The sequence below is a fragment of the Columba livia genome, chromosome 8, assembly GCF_036013475.1.
Source record: "Columba livia isolate bColLiv1 breed racing homer chromosome 8, bColLiv1.pat.W.v2, whole genome shotgun sequence".
Lineage (NCBI taxonomy): Eukaryota > Metazoa > Chordata > Aves > Columbiformes > Columbidae > Columba > Columba livia.
The window spans coordinates 18,676,710-18,689,733 of NC_088609.1; the positions used below are offsets into that span (position 1 = coordinate 18,676,710).

A 13,024-nucleotide genomic window follows, 5' to 3' on the forward strand; every position below is an offset into this window, starting at 1 on the left:
GTAGGCTGAACAGGTTAGAAAGAAAGACCACTTAGCTATCCAAGCTAAGAGGTAGGGTTTTTTTAAGTTATCTATTTTTTTAACCTGTTCTGTAAAGCTCTTGCGAGACATAGGTAGAATTAAAGGAAGACGCAAATTTCAGAGTGTAGACCTCACAAGCTACATACAAGAGCAAATGGGAAAGCATTAATAACACTACCACTGATACAATAAAGCAATCTGTAGCCCACAAACAGAGCTCTTCACACCAACACTGGCTTTTGGTCCCTGAAGAGTAAAATAAAACCTCCGAAGTTCTCCTTTCAGTTTGAGTAAACTGAAACAAATAAATAAATAAAAATCAATGAACTGAACTTACCCTTTATTAAACTATTCCCAGGTGCAAGCAATAAAAATCCTAATTAATCTTTATAGTAATCAATTTAGATCATATGAAGATGATTGTGTACTGTGCTCTGCTAAGTCATGACAAACAAACACTGAACAGAAACCATGTTCAACAGCCTGTCATGCACATACCTGTGTTTGGCATAAGGCTCAGTGAAGAGAACTACAATAAAGGCTTCATGCTTATTTTCATAGTTTCTAAGGCTTCAGGGTGACACCCCTCCCTAAAAAGAGATACATAAAGAAAAAAATCAATAATTTCATAATCACCACATAAACATCAAATATCTGATAATGATCTCAAGTCAGCCATGTTTGATTACTCATTCTTTTAAAGCACAGAAGCATTAAAAGAAAGGTTCCTCAGGAGTGGATGTAGCCCTGAATGGGGGTGGGTTGGCAGCTGTGTCCCCACAAGGGAGGCTCAGCCCCCTCAGGCCTTGGTACAGCTTTGTGCCAACCGCAGCCAGCCACAGTTTGTACATAAGAATCGGCCTGTTTCAAACATCATCCAAGCTTTTTTCTTTCCTAGTGCCAGCAGATAGTAGGAGTTTGGATAAGTGCATCAGAGCTACAGTAAGAGGGAGGTAATCTTATAAGGGAGCTCAACCCCATTAAAAGAGCTAATTCCCTACAATCAGTTAGGGCACTCACATGTTCAAAGCAGAAAGTTGTCTACAACGTTTAAGAAACACGCACAAACTGTGCTACTCCATCAAAACCTACCACTGGAGGCAACAGTTGAGAAAACGTTCAAGGTTTTTCCTGAGACTGAAGTGCCCACCATAATGATTTTTGTCAGCTTCTTTTGGGTAAATCACCCAGCAGCCATGAGGCAGTTGTAGGTTGCCATTTCACCTGTTGCAGGAAAAGTCAGCTCTTTGTTCAGTTGGTTATTTATTAAAATGAAATACAGTTATGCAACACTTTACTCCCAAATCCTTCCCTTCTGAAAGAAAGCCACTAATATGTATAGTCCACTCCTAAAAAAAAAAAAAAAAAAATAATAATAATAATAATAATAATCCATGAGAAATAAGAAAAGCGAATAACCACTGATGCCCTTAACAGAGCAAATCTGAATGTGATTCCTTTACAATAGCATTATTAGCTCCATTGTTTTCTTATTAAAAAAGTACCTTCTCAGGTATCTTCAAGAGATAATCTGCTTTTGAGCTCAGGAGCAAACATAGACCCACTTTCCAAAAATACCTGACAGGGCAAGTGGCCAGCACCTCTTTGGGGCACAAGGGGCCTCTCCTGGGCACAGCATGGAAGGGTCTCACAGCCAGAGCCCACCCCACACCCAGCCAGGGAGCTGTGTGGGCTAGAGACCAGGCAGGGCCTTGGTGACAGAGCAGGTCCAAAGTCAAGTCAGAATAGCAACCCATCAGCCTTTGGATTGGCAGGACCCACAGCCAGGCAGGGGAACAGCAGCAATGCTTTCAAGACTACCACACACAGCTAGGACAAAGACCAACAGCCCCAGGCTGAGCTTAAATAGAGCCCTGGTCCCATGGGCAGGGGTGTGGGCACACAGGTGAGGCTACTCAGTGGATTAATGTTGGGCAGTGCCCTCAGGGGCTGGACAATTAGTTCTACTCCTTCCAGCTGTCAAACATACTTTATATTACCTTATTCAGGTTCAGGAGATTTATATACATGCGTATATGCACACGGAATAAAATCCTTGTGGCACTTTCTCCAGCATGTCCCACTGTTGAAATTAACTAATCCATCTACATTTGCTGGTGTAGTAAAGTCTTCACCATCTTGCTTACTAAGTGCCTTCATTCAAATAATTAGGAATTTCTACCATATAGTAAGGTGGGGTGCTTTGTATCATTGGTTTGGGACAAAAATAACATGGTAGAAATCCCCTTTTTTACAGAAGCTTCCACCAGTACCAGCACCACTTGAACTGTGCTACTGATAAAAATCTATTTTTCAGTGTCCATAGGATGCAACAGAAGAAAGGTAGTAGAAAAGTGAGTCCAGAGGCATGGATATGATACTCCCTCCTCCTGCCTCATAGGGATGAAAGGGATCTGTGGACAAACGTGTAGACAATCTTTGTAGACACCATCAAGGTGACTTCAACCAACAGATTCTAGATGACCTAGATTATGTCTCTAATATATGCACCACTAAATGATCTTCCCAGCTTGCCAGAAATCAGTCCACACAGAATCCCCTTACATCACAAATACAAGTGTATCATTCTTTATTTGCCCATGCTTTACATGAATACTGGTTTATGCTGACTGCTACTTCAGGTCATTGGTAAAGAGAACAAAAAATTCAATGCTAGTTTGCAGAAGACTGAACTAACTTCTTTTTAAACATACTTTTTTTAACTAGTTCAAATTATTAGCTTAATTTCTTTTACTCTAGAATAGACTATGAAACCTACAAAGTGCTGTACCTTTTCCTTACTGGAGCTAAAACTATGTTGTAACTATAAGTTGTCTACAAGTGCTTCTAAATATTTAATTTGCATTTTCATTTACAATCCTTAAAAAAAACAGAAGATTATGGTGCTAGTTTCTGTTTTGTTTTTTCTGTGAGACAACATAATCTTCATCCAATTTGCTGAGGAAAGAAACACTCTTCCCAAGCGGAGCCCTTTACATTCCTGTATTCCTTATACAAACAAAATTGCTGAGTCTTTGCAATGCTAATGCTAATCCTTGCAATGGACTCCCTCTGTATGTGCTAGAGAAAAAGCAATGAATCATAGGAAAAACACAGTCTAAAGCAAACCAGCTCTTTCACATTAAATGCTACCATATACAGCATTTCAATTAGTTGATATTGATACTATAATTTTGTATGTTGGTGATTGCACGTGCAATACATAACAGCAAATTACTGCAATCACCAGCTGTTGAATGAGTGCTTCTGATTCATTAGCTACTGTTGGATATAAAAATTGTATTTTCTTATTAACAGTTAAGTACCATAAATGTACATTAATTTAAATGACAAGGAAGATAAGCTTACATAACACAAGAAAATATAAAACAAGGAAAAAGGTGCAGCAGTGGGTAACCACGTGTTTAATGGCAGTCTCCCCATTATGGACTTTTCTTTTCTTGTTTGCTCGCTGTAAAAATCACAGTGGTTGTTACTGCTAAGGAGAATTTGACACTACAACAGCTCCTCAGACCCCTGAGATCTCCCAGATGCTGATAAGCATTTCTGACTGCTCCTCTTTCCCGGTTTCCTTGACTTCAACATGCATTGTAGGCACTGGACAGTCTATCTGTCATGAAGAGATGTGCAGAAGATTTACGTCTATATTCTTAGACAACCTGAGATGATATTCAAGACCTGATCCTCATTTTTGCTTAGATTGCCTTACATCATTATAAAGTAAAGCAGCATTAGCAGGTATCAGGTTCTCAAAATTGTGGAACTGCCTGTTTTTTCTCTGGCCAAGAGTGGAGTGGTGGTGTGAGGAGCACCAAGAGAGAAACCAGAGTCAGATAGTAGCAGAGATAATCAATCTTAAACAAAGCTTAGGTATGCATACTGTATGCTCATTGATTACCTCGTCATTACCATACTCAGATATCCCAGTGGTACCATGCCATGTACTAGCATATGAACCAACACAGCTTCTTTACCGAAAGTAGATATACTCCATTTAGCATTATAATGTGCTTTTTAATGTATCAGCACATAGAAAGTGAAAAGCAATTTTCCTTTCTGGATTTAAAAATACATGTCATTGCTAAGCTCACAGCCGACCGTATTATCAAGCGTAGACAGCTGAGAATGTAAGAAGGTTCACCAAAAAACATTTCACAAAAATTTCTTATTCTCTTCAAAGAAAGATTAGTCCAAACCAAAAAGCAGAGTCTATTAAAAGATGCTCAATAAGATACATTATATATTCTCCAAATGTCTGTCACAGATGGCTTTCTGTCTGTAACTATGATTTGAAAAAATACTGATTTATGTTCCACAGAACACAGGAAAAAATGCAGAAGAAAATTAGTGTCAGCCACCAGAAACGAACAGGCTCTACTAAGTAAATTGCAAAGCTATAGGCAGAACTCCTGTTTCTCCAGGTTGAAACTCTCCTAACATCCAGAAAAGAGGGCAGAACGATGTGCAACTTGTCAACATGTCCTTAATCAGGGACGGCTGCCTTGGAAGGGCTGCCGAACAAGGGGAAAGCAACTGGACCACGAGAAAAGTAGGGAAAATGTGCAGTTCTGTGACTCAGAAGTTGTATGTACAGAAAGCCCCTAAACAAGCACAAACCACAGCATAACACCGCACAGGTAGTGACCGCAAAACACGCACCATCAGCACAGAGAAATAACAGCGTCCTGGGCTGCTGCTTCAAAGAATTTACTACACCTTCCCTGAGACTACTTACTGCTTGTAGAAATGCCAGCTTTTGGGGTTGTGTACGGAGGTACCAAGTGTATTTCCATGAACATACCCTAATAGAGACTATGCAGAGCACACTCCTCTTCACAGGCAACACTCATCCTTGCAGCTCCAAAATGTGCTGTAAAGGCAGCGCATGCTGCAACAGAACTAAGGGGCTCAACATTTTTGGAGTCTTAATTCCACACAGTCTCCTGAAAAATTCCTGTCATCTTGGAGGACTCAGTAGGCTGCAACAGAAAGTTTACCATCTAATAGTCTCCAGACATACAACAGCTGATACAACCTTTTGTATGGGCCCCTTTTCAATGCCCTAAGCAATATCTCATCATGTGCAGTCTCACAAACCTGACGGAAGACACCTCCACGTAAGAATAAATTTCAGCATCTTTCAGCTGTAATAGAGAGTTCAGATTCTTATTGTGACACTCCACCTTGAACTCAGTCACTGACCCTGGTTTATTATCCTTGCTATTGAAGCACTGTCCTCCACGTGATTTTTAGGAAGAAGCAGCAAAAGGAACAGGACATTCTGCCTGCACGTGTTTGGGGCCTCCTGTCTGTAAGGAGGAAAGTCAGCACTGCTCAGTCGAAGCCTGCTCTGTATCTCAAGAACATAGTCAGCAGTTTTTCTCTGAAATAAGCCATTTGCTCACACCTGCACACATTTCTGGCCAAAGGGACCAGCAAAGACCTCACCTACCAATCCTTTTTTACTCTCTCATAAAGTAGAGGTTTGGTGGTTTGGAATAAATGAATAAAACTGGCTCCTCGCTTTTATAAAAAAAAAAATGTTTTTTCATTGAAAAATGAGAATATGTCAAACTGCTACTGAAGTTGAATCCTATGAGGATTATGGAACTGGGATCAACATCTGCAAAAATGAGTCTAGTTTTATTGCATTCAGTTAACTGAAATATATAACTCACCCTCCTATAAAATAGGCTACTCAGCTGGGAAACCGACATACCTTCAGTTTTTGACATTTTAGTATACACAGATTTTCTTAAATCATTATTTGTTGTTATGGTCAGAACTCCTAAACTGCATAATCCACCAACACAATCTGTAAGGACAAAATAAGTAGTTGTCATTCAACACTCCATTGACACTCCCTGTACCAGATGCCTTCTCAGTCTTCTCTTCATCATTCAATCTCAGCTGAATTACTTATCCTGAATACCACTTTTTTTCCAAAAAAGTCCAATAGTATGGCATATAAGGTATAGATTTTAAGTTAGTCAAGGGTCCACGTCTCTGTGCTGTTAAGAACGAGATGTGTGGGCTGATGTTAGTGCAGGATTTCCAAAGGATTGCTGTAGGGCTGCGATATCGTTGAGCCAGGTCACTCCTTCCATTGTGGTACATCAGGATTTACATCAGTGAGGTCACTGTGTACGTACAGCCAAAATCGGTGATGGCACAAGGGAACCTGCGCCATCATTTATAAATGAAGATGTAAATGTCAAGTGAACTAAGATTATATCATTGGTTTGGCTGCTGATTTCCTTGATTATTTTTCTAGAGGTCAGTGATAAGGAAATAATTTTATGGAATGTGACCTCTGGTGGAAGGAGCATTTATGTGAATTATGAACTAGACTGATGATGCACACATCAAATAAATAAAGACAGTCCTAGGAAAGAAAATAAGTTTCCAGATCAGGCACAATGTTTGCACACATTTTTGGATCCTGCAAAGCACCACACAGAACATTACATGACTTCATAAATAAAATTAAATTATTGAAATCAATTTGATACAGTTAGTCCTAAAGATAATTAATTAGAGCTATTCACTGCTGCTGAACAATACACTTTTTGTAACTTCATAGGTGGAGCCATTATCTTGCTATCTGTAAAGCTGCCCTACATCTTCCTAGTTTTCAGCTCCTTAAAACTGTACCTTTTTTTTTAATTAAGCTCCTATTTTAATATAGATCATATTTTAATTAAGCTCCTATTTTCCTTTTTTTTTTTAATTAAGCTTCTATTTTATTTTTTAAGTAGATAAAGCTATGAAATAATATTTTGCTGTGTTCACATTAGTAGTTCAAATAACTTAAAGCGACGCTAGTGTCCCCTGCTCTGGAGCAGCAATGTATTTGCCAGGGAGATAGTGTGCTGGCAGCTTTGGGGGTTGAGAACATGGCTTTTGCCAAATAAGTGAAAATGTATCCTAATTTGACCAAGTCATAAACTATAACAGACAACACTTTGCATGCACCCATATATCTTGCTATGCCTGCTGAATACACGCAGCTAAATTCACTGACGATTGCATTTCAGTAGAAATGTTCAGATGCAGGGTAAAGCATGACTTTATCTGCAATTTGTCTTCTGGACTGTTCTGGAGTCTTCCCAGGCTGTCAGGTCTGGAACCGGTGACAAGAGGCCTTTTCCTCAGTGCCGTCTGAAGTCCTTGCTGGCCTTAGAGCTTGTGGGAGAGGAAAGTATCTGATGTACACACAGAACCAGCAAGGGTTGGACTTCAGTGGGAGAGAACAGAGGGAATACTTCAACTGAGGCAAGGAACTGACACTCAGCATGGAGGAGGAATAAAGGGACATCTGATGAGCAGCTGTGTTGCCTGAGGACCATCATGTTTGGGAAGGCAAAAAAATAAAGGAGTAAAGAGGTGATCACTACCCTGGAATGGGCAATGGGAGAGGAACCAGAAAGGGAGCTCAGTCACCTTGAGGCCATAACTTGAGAAAAAGGACAAAATCCATGTGGGCAACTAGAAAAAACTGATCAAAAAGTTTGGGGACAAGGCCTCGAGTGAAACAGCCCAGCAGCAAGGCTCCCCAAAGGCTTCTGAGCCTGAGCTTCTCAGTTCATGCTTTGGGCTTTCGGAGATAACCTGGCTATGGCGAAACTGAGCCAGTGGGGTCGAGACCAAGAAGCCTGGGGCAGAGAAACCAGAAACGCTTTGCCACAGGCATTATGGTTGGGAAAGGGACAGAGGATGAAGGCTTGAGAAAGGGGTCTGAAAGGTAAGAGCAACACAAGGTGCAACCTGAGGTTGTGCTGAAAATCAGCATTGGACTCATAGAAGAAATAGATGAAGGAGGTAGGTGTAGGGAAATTCTGTAACTATACTAATTTAAAGTGGTATCAAAATATATAGGCAAAAAGACACAAATTATGTTTGCACTGACACTTATTTCTGCCAGACCCCGTCTAGGGAGTCTTTACTAGCGGAGGCTCCAGCAGATGAGCAGCCTTCAGCATCCCGAGGGAGCACAAGCTACGCTACATGCTCCCATTGCCAAGAGCACCCAGATACCTACACACGGACACCGGTCCCTCACAAAGAAGCCGCAGACAGGTCGGAGATGAGGCTCCGCTACTTTCTCCGCTTCCCTCCGCGGGAGCAACCGGGGCAGCGTGGTCGAGAAGCGCCGGTAGTGGTGTCACCACTGGGGCAGACGCGGTGCCGCGGGTCTCACCGGCGCTTCCCGGCCACGCAGCCCCGGGAGCCCCACGGAGCTCCCGTTGGAGGAGAAGCGGAGATCCCCGGCTGCCTTCAGCCCGCTGACCTCCGTTACGAAACGCATCACTCGCAATAAGTGAGGGCATGGTTTGCATTACGGAAGAAATGACCTGATAATCGCTCGGTAGCGCCGTGCAGATGTGATAAGTGAGTCCGCTCCCCCGGCCCGGCCCGGCCCTGCAGCCTCCCCTCTCCGGGGTGTCCGGCAGCGGAGGGGTCGGTAGCCCCGGGATTGCAATAGCGGGGCGCCTTGTAAGGTGAAGGCTGGAGGGATAAAGGTTGCTTTTGATCAAGGAGCTCTGCAAAGCAGTAAGCTATGCCTAAGGCTTTCTGATAACTGCCTGAAATGTTTTACAAGTAAAAGTAAAGGAGATGAAACTTGGAAGGGGAAGAAGAAATCGTGGGGAGAAAACAACAAAAAAAGTCCAGAATCAAAGGAGTGCAAATGTTCGGTGCTCTCCCGCTCTCCCGGGCTGACAGCCGGGCTGCTCCGTCCCGCCGCACCGCAGGCTCCGAGTAATTTAGACACGGCGATCCGTGTCGTTGAGGGAGCGGGCGGGGAACACTGAAGCTGTAGCAGTGTTACAACGCCAGCTGTGGGTACGCCTCACTCACTTCTGTAACTTGTGCCCATCCATTTATTTGCTAAGTGAGTAACAGAATATAACTTCTTTATAAACGCATTTAATCATGAATCACCAAGCAAGCCTGTTTCATGTAAGCAGTTCTAAGAGGATAATATCAAACTCGCTTGCAATTTGAAACCTCAAAGAGCTGAAGACTGCTCAGAGCTGAGGCTGGTGGTCGCTGCGCCCAGGCTGGCCGAGCTCTGCGGATCCAGCCCCGGTTCTGCCGCCTGCTCCGGAGGTGCCACCGGCACAGAGGTACGTGCTGTGCTCTGCATGCAGAGTATGAAGCCTTGCCTGTCGGCGTCAGCTCCTGTGTTGTCTCCGTGACTTTGTAAAATCATTTATGCTGGGCTAGTAAGAGTTGGCAACCCATTTTATGTGTTTTACCGGGACTTTAAATGAGTCAAGGACAGTTTAAGTCCAGCGAAGGTCGTTGGTGGATTTTCTTAAAGTTAAAATAAAAAATTGCAGCATTTCCCATTAGCGTTATCTCTTGGAAATAGCATAAAGAGCATTGCACAGGAGTTATTTAATTGACTGTCGTTTTATAGAAGTTCTGTTCCCTTTGGCAAGTCTGTCATGTCTAGGAAGAGAACCAGCATGCCAGAAAGTCTGTTTCTAGCAAGCTTTCCTTTTTTAAAAGAAACCGAGATGATAGGACCAAGATGGGGTTTGTCTCCAAGGTAGTTCAGTTTTTCAGAACTGTGTTTAAAACTTTAGTAATTATGTTTTGTAGTGGGATAAAGAAGTGACAGAAGATGTGGGATTCGGTGGAAGGGTAGGTGATTTTCATGAAGCATTAGGATCTGGTAGCCCTGCTAATGAGAAATAACAGTTTTTATCTTGTACATCCAAGAAACAGGCCTCCCGGGGGAGCAAACAGTGGAGGATTTGTTGCTGTCAGTGGAAGCAAAATCAAGGCCACAATAACCCACTCGCCAAGCTCTTGTTGCTCTTCTGGCTGGTGCCTGAATTTTCACGCTGGTATCACATCAGGTGTGGTATATACGAGTATAACCGCGGTGTATTTAACTTAAATATCAGAGTTTAAAGCGGTGGAAAGAGTAGGTGAAAGCCTGTGATAGGCAGCTCGAATATGGACAGAGAGGCTCTGGGTCAGATTTTAACTTTTCCTTTCGAAGTCTGTGTTGCTGTTGGAGACTTTTTTGATGAAGGCCCCGTCGGCACTACGCTAAAGAGACTTGTCAGGAGGCAAGGCTTTGGGGAAATAAAGTTTCAAATCATCAGGACATATTTACAGGCGGCACTGAGACAGGGGGATCATCTCGTCCCCCCTTCTGCTCCTGGTGCTGTCCTGTGCTCCCAGATGAGCTATTTTCGAAGCTCCAGTATGCAGAGCATTTTTGCAGTTACACACAAAATAAAGAAGTTTAAGAACAAAAGATTGTTCTGGACAGTCAAATTGGAATGAGTTGGAAGGATACATTTAGGAAGTGGTTTCTTGGACGCTAATTAGGACCATTTGCTTGGGGTTGCCATTATTTTCCTTTTAGTCTGGAGGGCACAATAGATCAAATGATTTATATATCATTAACAATTCTTGTTAACCATAAGCAGGGTTGGGCTTTTCCATACTGATGACTGAGTAATGCCATAACGACTTGTTTTATTTCTTCTGCAGTGTCCATATGAGCGAGTAACTTGAAATACCAGTCCAAAAAGAAGCGCTTCCACTCTTTTTTTCCCCTTTTAATGTATGAGTATTAATGTACTTCATTCTGCGAGAGCGGCTGCGAAACCGAAGCCCATCAACTCTTTGTGGTTTCCACTGCTGGAATACTGGCATTTGCTGTACCTGATCCTGGTTCCCAGTGAAGGCATTTTAATTGTAATAAACCACAAACTGAACCATATGTGTATGTGTGTTTTAGACGCCACAGTATCGATCCCCCTTTTCCTTTCTTTTGCGCTACAAATAACCGGTTACAATCCCATAATACGATTAATTTCACTTTAAAAGAAACTAAGAAGGTGAGCATACTCGATGGCTAAAATCCCACGGTTTTAGTTTAATATTACTTTTGAATGCACCGACAATTGTTGGTGATTGCGGTACTCCCGGGCGTTTCGGCTGTTGGGAGGGAGGGGAGGCAGGGGGCAGGACGCTGTGTTGCGGTGCTGCGTTGCGGTGCTGTGAGCACCGCTCAAGCCGGGTGTTGCTCCTCACCGGCAGAGGCGGGTGCCCGGGGCGGCGGCAGCGCTCCCGCCGCATACCGGGGAAATCCGCCCTCTGGGATGAGCCCAGCCCCTCCGGCTGCTCCGGGGAATGATCCAGCGCCTTTGTACAATGAGCTGCGGGATGCCTGAGCACCAGCGCGGCATCCGGGCCCGGCTCCGGAGCTCTCCCGAAAGGAGCCCGGGGAAGCCGCCGCCGGGCTGGACTGAGCCCGGCGGTTCCGCCGCGGGTCTCCGGTCGCGGCCGCCTGACCCCCGGCCCCGGGAGGGGATCCTGCCGCCTTGGGGCAGGGCCCGAGGGCCCTGACACACGCGTTACCGGATTAAATCCCTGGGACTGAGATGGGGGATGAGAGAAGAAAAGGTTCAACAGAATCGCTTGGGTTTCTGAATAATTTAAATTCTTTGTATTTAGTTGAACATCGGTGTGTTTGGTGTCCGAGTTTGTAAAAGCCTTTGAAAGACAAAATAATTCTGTTTGCAAACGTAATATGAAGTGTAAAGCTCACTACAGATATTCATGAGCACCCAGGAGGTACTGAGCACTCCGGTACAGTAGAGGCAACCTTGCCAAGAGCTCCTTCGTCTTTGTTTCATTAAGACGAAAGTCCGCCTTTATTTCCTGCTAAAGTTATTGATATCCGGACTATTGTATTTATTGTCTCGCCCGACTTCTCCCACGGATCTTCATTAAGACTGAATGGCACTCAGATACCTCCTGTCGTAGCGTCGATGAATTGCTGAGCTCTGAAAATCCTGACCGAAGCCCAAGCCTCTGAGATGGAGCTGGTCCCCTCTCCCCACCCCCGCTGAGCGCTCGGCAAGGGGAGGCTCGCAGGAGGTGGCCTTGGGGACATCTACATAGTACACAGCAGTTCCGAGATGGACCTTCAGTGGGAGGGTGTGGGATTACCCGGAGGGGTTGCAATAAATGGAAAGGCATTTTTTCATTTGTGTACTTTCAAATGAAGCAGCCAGTTTCATTTAGACTGGAAACTATTGTCAGTTGCTTGGTGTCCCATTTTGATCCTTCCTCAGCTTTGGTTGAACGAAATGTCTTGAAACCTGTTCCAAAAAGATGCTTGTACAAGCTTCCAGATGCTAAGATTTAGATCATTTGAACGTCAGCGCAGCCTTCTGGTAACACAAAACATCCAAATGGATTTCGTTTGTGTATTAACATCCGTCAGATGGGAGAGCAGCACAGTTTAGAGCTAAAGTCTGTTTTCGTCGTTTTAGCAACTGGGTCCACATGAACGCCTCGTCTGGCAAGTCAATAGGTTGAAGCTCCACTGAACAGACTGAGTCCAAATATCTGAAATGCGTTGGAACAGCTATGCTAACAGTGTTCTAACCTATGAGGCTATTACTGCTGTTGATATAGCTTCGAGCCTGCATGCCAATAGATAGGGAGAGGGGTCGTTGAGGGGAGAGAGGGCAATAGAGGCACTCAGTGAGCTATGGGCCCCAAAACTGCGGGCTGAGCCCGGCCTCACGGCACGGTACCGGCTACGTGAGCGGGAAGTGACCGTCGGTCACTGGCTTTCGCTGAAGGGCCACCAGCCACCGCTTCCCCGCCGGCGTGGTGGGGTCCTCCTCTCTTGGCCGTCCTGCTAGGTGGGGAATTTGTGATGCAAGGACCTATTCTGTTGCCGCCACGACAGTAATAATGAAATAAAGCATAACATTAGTTAGGCGCGACGCAGCAGGTGGCTTATTATAAGCCTTGCGTATTCCTCTGCCTCCTGCTTCCATTAGAACTCCGGTTTAAAAAAAAAAAAAAAAAAAAAAAAAAAAAAAAAATTAGGCACTTCAGAGAGCAAGCGAAAGAGCGGGGATGAACCCACTGTCCGGTCCTTGCGGGCCGGCCCAGGCTGGGCTTCTCCCAGTGCCCAGGGCCCGGGCAAGGCCCC

General features: G+C 44.1%; 1 long non-coding RNA gene across 1 annotated transcript; it reads left to right on the top strand.

The window, feature by feature from the left end:
- The first annotated feature begins 5,710 nt into the window (after positions 1 to 5,710).
- LOC110361116 (uncharacterized) lies at positions 5,711 to 10,789 on the top strand. Its single transcript, XR_002417477.2, has 3 exons — positions 5,711 to 9,170; positions 9,772 to 9,911; positions 10,558 to 10,789. It is a non-coding gene; the product is annotated as an uncharacterized LOC110361116 (long non-coding RNA).
- Positions 10,790 to 13,024: the final 2,235 nt, after the last annotated feature.